This window comes from Peromyscus maniculatus, chromosome 21 (genome assembly GCF_049852395.1).
Source record: "Peromyscus maniculatus bairdii isolate BWxNUB_F1_BW_parent chromosome 21, HU_Pman_BW_mat_3.1, whole genome shotgun sequence".
Lineage (NCBI taxonomy): Eukaryota > Metazoa > Chordata > Mammalia > Rodentia > Cricetidae > Peromyscus > Peromyscus maniculatus.
The window spans coordinates 67,326,040-67,333,240 of record NC_134872.1 but is presented as its reverse complement, the minus strand read 5'-3'; the positions used below and the strand labels follow the sequence as shown (position 1 = coordinate 67,333,240).

The window sequence follows — 7,201 nt, the reverse complement described above, 5'->3', positions numbered from 1 at the left end:
TAGCCACATATGGTTTTAATTTTCCTCTCTGTCCTTCTGGACCTATACATTCGAGCCATCTTGCACTCTGTTTCACCTGAGATAATGTCCCAATTCCTAACAGTTGAACGTTTACCTCCTGAAGAGGCCAAGTTGGATGCCAAAATTCTGGTGCAATTATGGTAACGTCCGCACCTGTGTCTACCAGACCAGACAACAAAACACCATTTATTTTTATCGTTAATTTTGGTCTTTGTTCATTAATAGAAGTTTGCCAAAAAATTTTCTTTATGTTTTCTCCTGAATTTTCTATTCTCTCTGTTTCATCATTCTGACCAGCATGATTCATTCCAATAGGCATTTGGTTATTTAATCGCTCTCCAGAGCAGGCATTTCCTCTATGGCTGCCGGAAAGGTTTGAACTGGATTTGCACTGGGGGCCTGCCTGAGGCCCCTCTGGGAGTTTCCCGAAGACTGAGGCAAAGGATTACCCTGTCTGTCCTTTGTTGATCTACATTCGTTGGTCCAGTGTTTTCCCTTACCACACCTTCTGCATACTCCAGAAGGAAGGGGCATTCTGTTGCCATTGTTCCTTGAAGAAACATTGTTTCTGGAAATGACCTGTCTACAGTCCCTTTTCAAATGTCCTTGCTTTCCACATCCAAAACATCTAACACTCCTCAAACCTTTTGAAATTACTTCTCCTACCCATGTATCATCATGCTCATCAGCTTCAACATTAATTGTTTCTCTAATCCAATCTTCCATAGGTGCAGATCTTGCCCTTAATGGCCTGATTATTCTTTTGCATGCTGCATTCGCATTCTCAAAGGCCAAAGATTCAATTATTGCCTTACCAGCTTCTGAATCCGAGACTGTTCTCTTTACTGCTGAAGCCAGTCTTTGTAAAAAATCTGTAAAAGACTCTTTTGGGCCTTGCTTCACCTTTGTAAATGACTCAGATTTTTTTCCTGGTTCCTCAACTTTGTCCCATGCATTCAAGGCTGCCGTTCGACATAAAATTAGGGTTTGGACATCATATAAACATTGTGCTTGTGCTGAAGCATATTGGCCTTCGCCCATAAGCTGATCCTGGCAAACTTGTACTCCTTTATCCCTCCATTGTTTTTCTATGTTTTTAGCCTCCTCCTTAAACCAAGTCAGAAATTGAAGTCTCTGGCTGGGTTCCAGAACACCTTGTGCGAGGTCCCGCCAGTCCTGTGGTACTATCCTATTATATGTTGACCAAGTGTTTAACATTTGCTTTACATATGGGGAATGCATGCCATAAGATACTATTGCCTCCTTAAACCTTTTTAAATCCAACATTTCAATTGGAGCCCAAGTATTTTGTGTAGCCATTTGATCAGGCATCTGCTGTACTGTTACAGGATAAATTAAGGGTGACTGTGTGAAAACAGGCTTTCTTTCTGCAACCTTATGATCCCGACTTGAAACAACTTCACTGTTAATTTCTTCTGTCTGAATTTTTACAGGTTTAACAAGTTCTTCTAACGCTGTTATCCTGGCACTTAAATTGACTATCTTTTTAAATATTAAAATGTGGATTATTATAGTGATGAGGTGCATAATTCCACCAATACTAATATTATATAGTTGTTCCATTGCCAGACTGCCTAAAATTTCGAACAAAAACCAATTTTCTTCCAATGTACACATAAAACCCATTTGTTTTTTAATGTGGAAAAAAATTCTCTTTTAGATAGTTTCCTTTAAAATATCTGATATATTATGACTTACCAAATCTGCGTCGAACAGTAGAAATCCGAGGGGATTTTCAAAGCAGCCACCTAGTGTCCCAGGTGTAAATCCAGAGAGAGAGAGAGAGAGAGAGAGAGAGAGAGAGAGAGAGAGAGAGAGAGGAAAGAAAGAACGCACAAGAAAGCGTAGCCGGCTAAAGCTTAAATGCAGCCACGTGTTCCCTCTTGTGCCGAGTCAAGACTTGGGTCTGGCTTCCTTAAGCTCTGACCACGTGCGTTAGCTTTACAGGCAGGGCCCTGTTCGGCAGGGCAGGTCTGAGTTGTTTGTAGCACCGGCTTTAGGCAAGCTGCTCACAGACCTAGGCCCGGGCTAGAAGTTGCTACCCGGACTAGGGCGCCAGCAGCTCGGACTAAGAAGCCGATCGCCGCCGGCCGCCGTGTGCCGCCGCCGCCGCCGCCGCCGCCGCCGCCGCGGGCCGCCTGCCGCCCTTGCGGGAAAGCGGACCTGCCGCCAAGCCAAGCAGTTTTTAATGGATTCTTGTCACGTTGGGCGCCAGATGTAGATGTAACCAACCGTCTTATTAAATAAGAAACACAGAAACAATGTAAAAGAGAAAGCCGAGAGGTCAGAGCTCAGAGCTAAAATCTCACCCTTCCTCCTGCTGTCCCAGCTTCGCGAAAAGAGACCTACTTCCTCTCGGTTCGTATTTTTAAAGTATGTTGTTCTGCCTTCTCATTGGTTGTAAACCCAAACACATGACTGCCTCGTCACTGTCTGAATGTACAGCCCCCTAGGTCTTAAAGGCATATGTCTCCAATGCTGGCTGTATCCCTGAACACACAGAGATCTTATGGGATTAAAGGCGTGTGCCACCACCGCCACACTCTTGCTATGGCTCTAATAGCTCTGACCCTGAACACACAGATATCTATGGGATTAAAGGCGTGTGCCACCGCCGCCACACTCTTGCTATGGCTCTAATAGCTCTGACCCCCAGACAACTTTATTTATTAACATACAATCAAATTAATATTTCAGTACAAATCAAAATAATATTTCAATACAATTAGATTACCACCACAATTGTATTATTAGTTTTCTTGATATCATGTTCTTATAAAAAAAAAAAAAGGAAAGCAAACCAGGTGTCCATAGGTGTGTGGAGTTTTGTGGGGTCTTCAACTCTATTCCATTGATCAATATGGCTGGTTTTATGGCAATACCATGCTGTTTTCATTGCTATAGTTGTGGTGGTTTGAATGAGAATGACCCCCATAAACTCATATCCATAAATGTTTAGTCACCTGTTAGTGGAACCATTTGGGAAGGATTAAAAGGTGTTCCTTTTTGGAGGAGATGTATCACTGGAAGTGGGTTCTCTCTGTGACTGTGTCTGTCTCTCTGTGTCTCTCCGTGTCTGTCTCTCTGTCTCTCTCTGTCTCTCTCTGTCTCTCTCTCTCTCTCTCTCTCTCTGCCTGCTGCCTGTAAAGCTCTCAGCTACTGCTCCAATGCCATGCCTATCTTCTTCCTGCCATGATGATCATGGACTAACCCTTTAAAATTATAAGCAAGTCCCCAATTAAAAGCTTTCTTTTATACGAGTTGTCTTGATTATGGTGTTTCCTCACAGCAATAGAAGAGTGACTAAGACAATATCTCTGTATGAAAAATTGAAATCTATGTTGGTAACACCTCCAGCTCTCCAGGATGGGTTTAGCTGTCCTGTAAGGTTTTTGTTTGGTTAGTTTTTGTTCATGTGTGTGGTGTGTGTGTGTGTGTGTGTGTGTGTGTGTGTGTGTGTGTGGTGTGTGTGTGTGTGCATGTGTCCATATAGAGTTTAAGATTATTTCAATTTCTGTAGATAATTGTGTTGAAATTTTTATGGGGGTTACATTGAATAGAAGAATGTTTTCAGTATGATGGCCATTTCACAATATTAATCCTACTCATCCATGGGTATGGGATATCTGTCTGTCTTCTGGTGTTTTCTTCAATTTATCTCTCCAATGTCCTATGTGTCTTATAATATAAATCTTTCTCTTACTTATTAGAGTTATTCCCAAAAACTTTTTGAGGCAATTGTGAAAAGTATTGTCTCCCTAGTTTCTTTATCAGTCTGTCATTTGTATAGAGGAAGGCTAGCTTCTTTTGTGTGTTAATTTTTATCTTGCTTCTTTGCTGAAAGTATTTATCATTTGTAAAAGTTTCCTAGTGGAGTCCTCTGGGTCTTTTATATATAAAACCCTATTGTCTGCAATTAAGGATTATTTCACTTCTTCCTTTCCTATTTGTATCTCCTTGGTCTCCTTAGTTGTCTTCTTGCTCTATCTTTGATACTATATTTGACAGATATGGCATTAATGGACATACTGTCTTGTTTTGATCTCATGGGAATGTTTTGAGTTTCTCTCTGTTTAGGTTGATGGTGGATGTGGGCTTCCTGTAATTGTCTTTATTTTGTTGATATATGTCCCTTGTTTCCCTGGTCTCTGCAGGAATTTTATCATGAAGGGATGTTGGATTTTTGTCAAAGGCTTTTTCTGGAATTTTATCATGAAGGGATGTTGGATTTTTGTCAAAGGCTTTTTCTGTACCTGATGAGATGATCATGTCTTTTAATCTGTTTATGTGGTGGGTTATGTTTATTAGTTTATGCATACTGAATCATTGCTGAGCTTCTGGGAGGAAGCCAACTTGATCATGGTGGATAATCTTTTTGATGTGTTCTTCAGTTGGGTTTGTCTGTTCTTTTCAGGTGTTGTTTCTTTTTCCAAAGATTTTGAATGTAACATAATGTTATCTATATGAGATTTCTTCAGTTTTTACGTAGCCACTTCATGCTATGAAATTCCCTTCTTGAACTGCCTTCATTGTGTCTCATAAGTTTGGGTGTGTTGTGTTTCCATGTTAATTCAATTCTAAAAGTTTTTGTTGTTGTTGTTGTTTGTTTGTTTGTTTTTTGTTTTTTGTTTTTTTTGAGACAGGGTTTCCCTGTGTAGCTTTGCTTTGCACTTTTCCTGGAATTCAGTTGGTAGCCCAGGCTGGCCTCGAACTCACGGAGATCCACCTGCATCTGCCTCCCGAGTGCTGGGATTAAAGGTGTGCGCCACTACCGCCTGGCTCTAAAAGTTATTTAATTTCCTTTGTGATTTCTGTCTTGACTCAGTTCTCATTCAGTAAAGGGTTGTTTAGTTTCCATAAAATTGTATGCTTTCTACTGTGTCTATTGTTGCTGATATCCAGCGTTAAGCCGTGTTGGTCAGGTAGGATGCAGAATCTTATTTCAGTTTTCCTATATTTTTTAATTATTGGTTTCTATAAAAAATATTGCAAATTTTGGAGAAAGTTCCATTGGCTACTAAGAAGAAAGAATATGCTTTAGAATTTGGATGGAATTTTTTGTAGATGTCTGTTAGGTCCATTTGATTTATAATGTTATTTAGCTACAGAGTTTCACAGTTTAGTTTTTATCTGGACAACCTGTCTACTGCCAAGAGTGGAATACCAAAGTCACCAACCATTACTGTGTAAAAGATAAATACAATTTTAGATGTTTTAGTGTTTCCTTTATGGAACTGGATGCTTTTTTGTATTTGCTACATAAATTTTAGACTTGTAATGACCTCTTGGGGTTTTTCCCTTTAATGACTATGTAGTGTACTTTTCTATCTCTTCTGATTAGTTTTGGTCTAAAGTCTATTGTGTCTGCTAATTTCTTGGTTCTGTTTGCTTGAAGTACCTATTCCATCGTTTTACCCAAACATGGTATCTGCCCTTGATTGTGTGGTATATTTCTTGAGGCAGCAGAAGGATAGGCTCTGCTTTCTAATTAACTTTGTTAGTCTGTGTCTTTTTATTGGGGGATTGAGACTGTTAATGTTGAGAGCTATTTTTTTTTTAACATATGAAGCTATTTAATTATGTTATTAGCAGTTTAGAAAACCAGTTGAGGGGGATACATCCCATTTGTCAGAGAGAATTGAGATCACAAGCAGCCCTGAAGCTGAAGAACAGCTTTGATCTTTGGTAAAATCTCCCAAGTCCACAGTTTTCTGTGCTGCTCTGTAATCGCATATTTCTCCTCTGTGTGGAAGGTCTCACCCTCCTGGTTTCTGGGCTCACACGGCTGCTTCTTGAAATAAGCACCAGTCAAGTGTTGGGGGTTTTTAACCTTGCTGACATCAACTTTTTTTTTTTTTTTTTTTTTTTAAGAGATGACAATAACAGGGTGGGCTAGGGGGAGGGGTGGGCGAGAGGGGGAGAACAGGGGATTCTGTGGCTATTATGTTGAACTGAATGGTGTTGTAAAATAATAATAATAAAAAAAAAAGAGATGACAATAACAAACTTCTGGTGTGTTCTGCACAGAGGAACTCTGTCGAGGACAAGAGGTCCAGTCACAGGTAGCAAACCACTGCACAACTGCTTCAGGAAAATCGCTTTCTTACCCCTATGCCCCCTGCCACCCCCCACCCCTGTTTGGATGATCAGCATGGTTCCAGGAGTGATACTGGCATGCAGCCGTCTCATATGCTGACTAAGGGGCTTTTTTTTTGCGGTGACTCAGCAGCCTCCAAGGCATGTCATTGGTAGGATAATATCGTGAAGCTTAACCATCCGGGTACCACCATTCTTGTCACCTCCAACAAACTGTGTTTTGTGACAGTAGCAAGGACCTTCTTCTTTTTAATTCTTCTTTTTCAACCTTGGATTTTGCAGCTGAGTGTTTCCTTTTTGTACACGGTCTTTCTGGAATGCATAGCAGATCAGGATATCTGCCAATTCTTCTAGCCAAGACAGGGTTTCAGCTGCAATGAGGCTTCCCCTTCTTGGACTTTGTGAGCTCAGGGTCGTCCTTCATGGCTCACCGGCAGGCACATCACCGCCAACCTTCTTGGCTGCAGGTTTCCTCTCTTTTGCGTCAGGCTTCTTCTTCTTCTTCTCCTTCTCCTCCTCCTCCTCCTCCTCCTCCTCCTCCTCCTCCTCCTCCTCCTCCTCCATCTTCTTCTTACCAGCCATCTTGCAAGATGGGAAAGAGAACTAAGGTCCGGACTTCCGGCCTGTACGAAATCATTGAGAGCTATTATTATAATAGTATTTGTTAATTCCTGTTATTTTGTTGTTGCTTGAACCTTTGGGGGTTAACTACTCTGGGATTGTTTCTTTTGTCCCCTTGGGTGTAGTTAACCTCTTTACACAGACAGTTTCCTTCTAGGGTCTTCTGTAGAGTGGATTTGCTTTTTAAACTTGTTCTCATAGTTTTTTTCCTTTGTCTTTGATTGTGATGTAAAGTTTTCTTCGGTACAGTAGTCTGGGATGGCATCTGTGGCCTTTCAGAGCTTGTAGAACATCTGTCCTGGTACTTCTGGCTTTCAAAGTCTCCACTGACAGGCACTATTCTATTGGGGTCTGCCTTTATATGTGACTTGGTCTTATTCCCTTCGTGATGGCTATTAGAGGTTGTCAACTTGACTATGTCTGGAATGAACTGAAGGGCACA

General features: G+C 41.0%; 1 pseudogene; it reads right to left on the bottom strand.

Annotated features, from left to right (window-relative positions):
* Positions 1 to 5,635: 5,635 nt before the first annotated feature.
* LOC102913763 (large ribosomal subunit protein eL6 pseudogene) lies at positions 5,636 to 6,720 on the bottom strand (annotated as a pseudogene).
* Between the last annotated feature and the right edge of the window lie 481 nt (positions 6,721 to 7,201).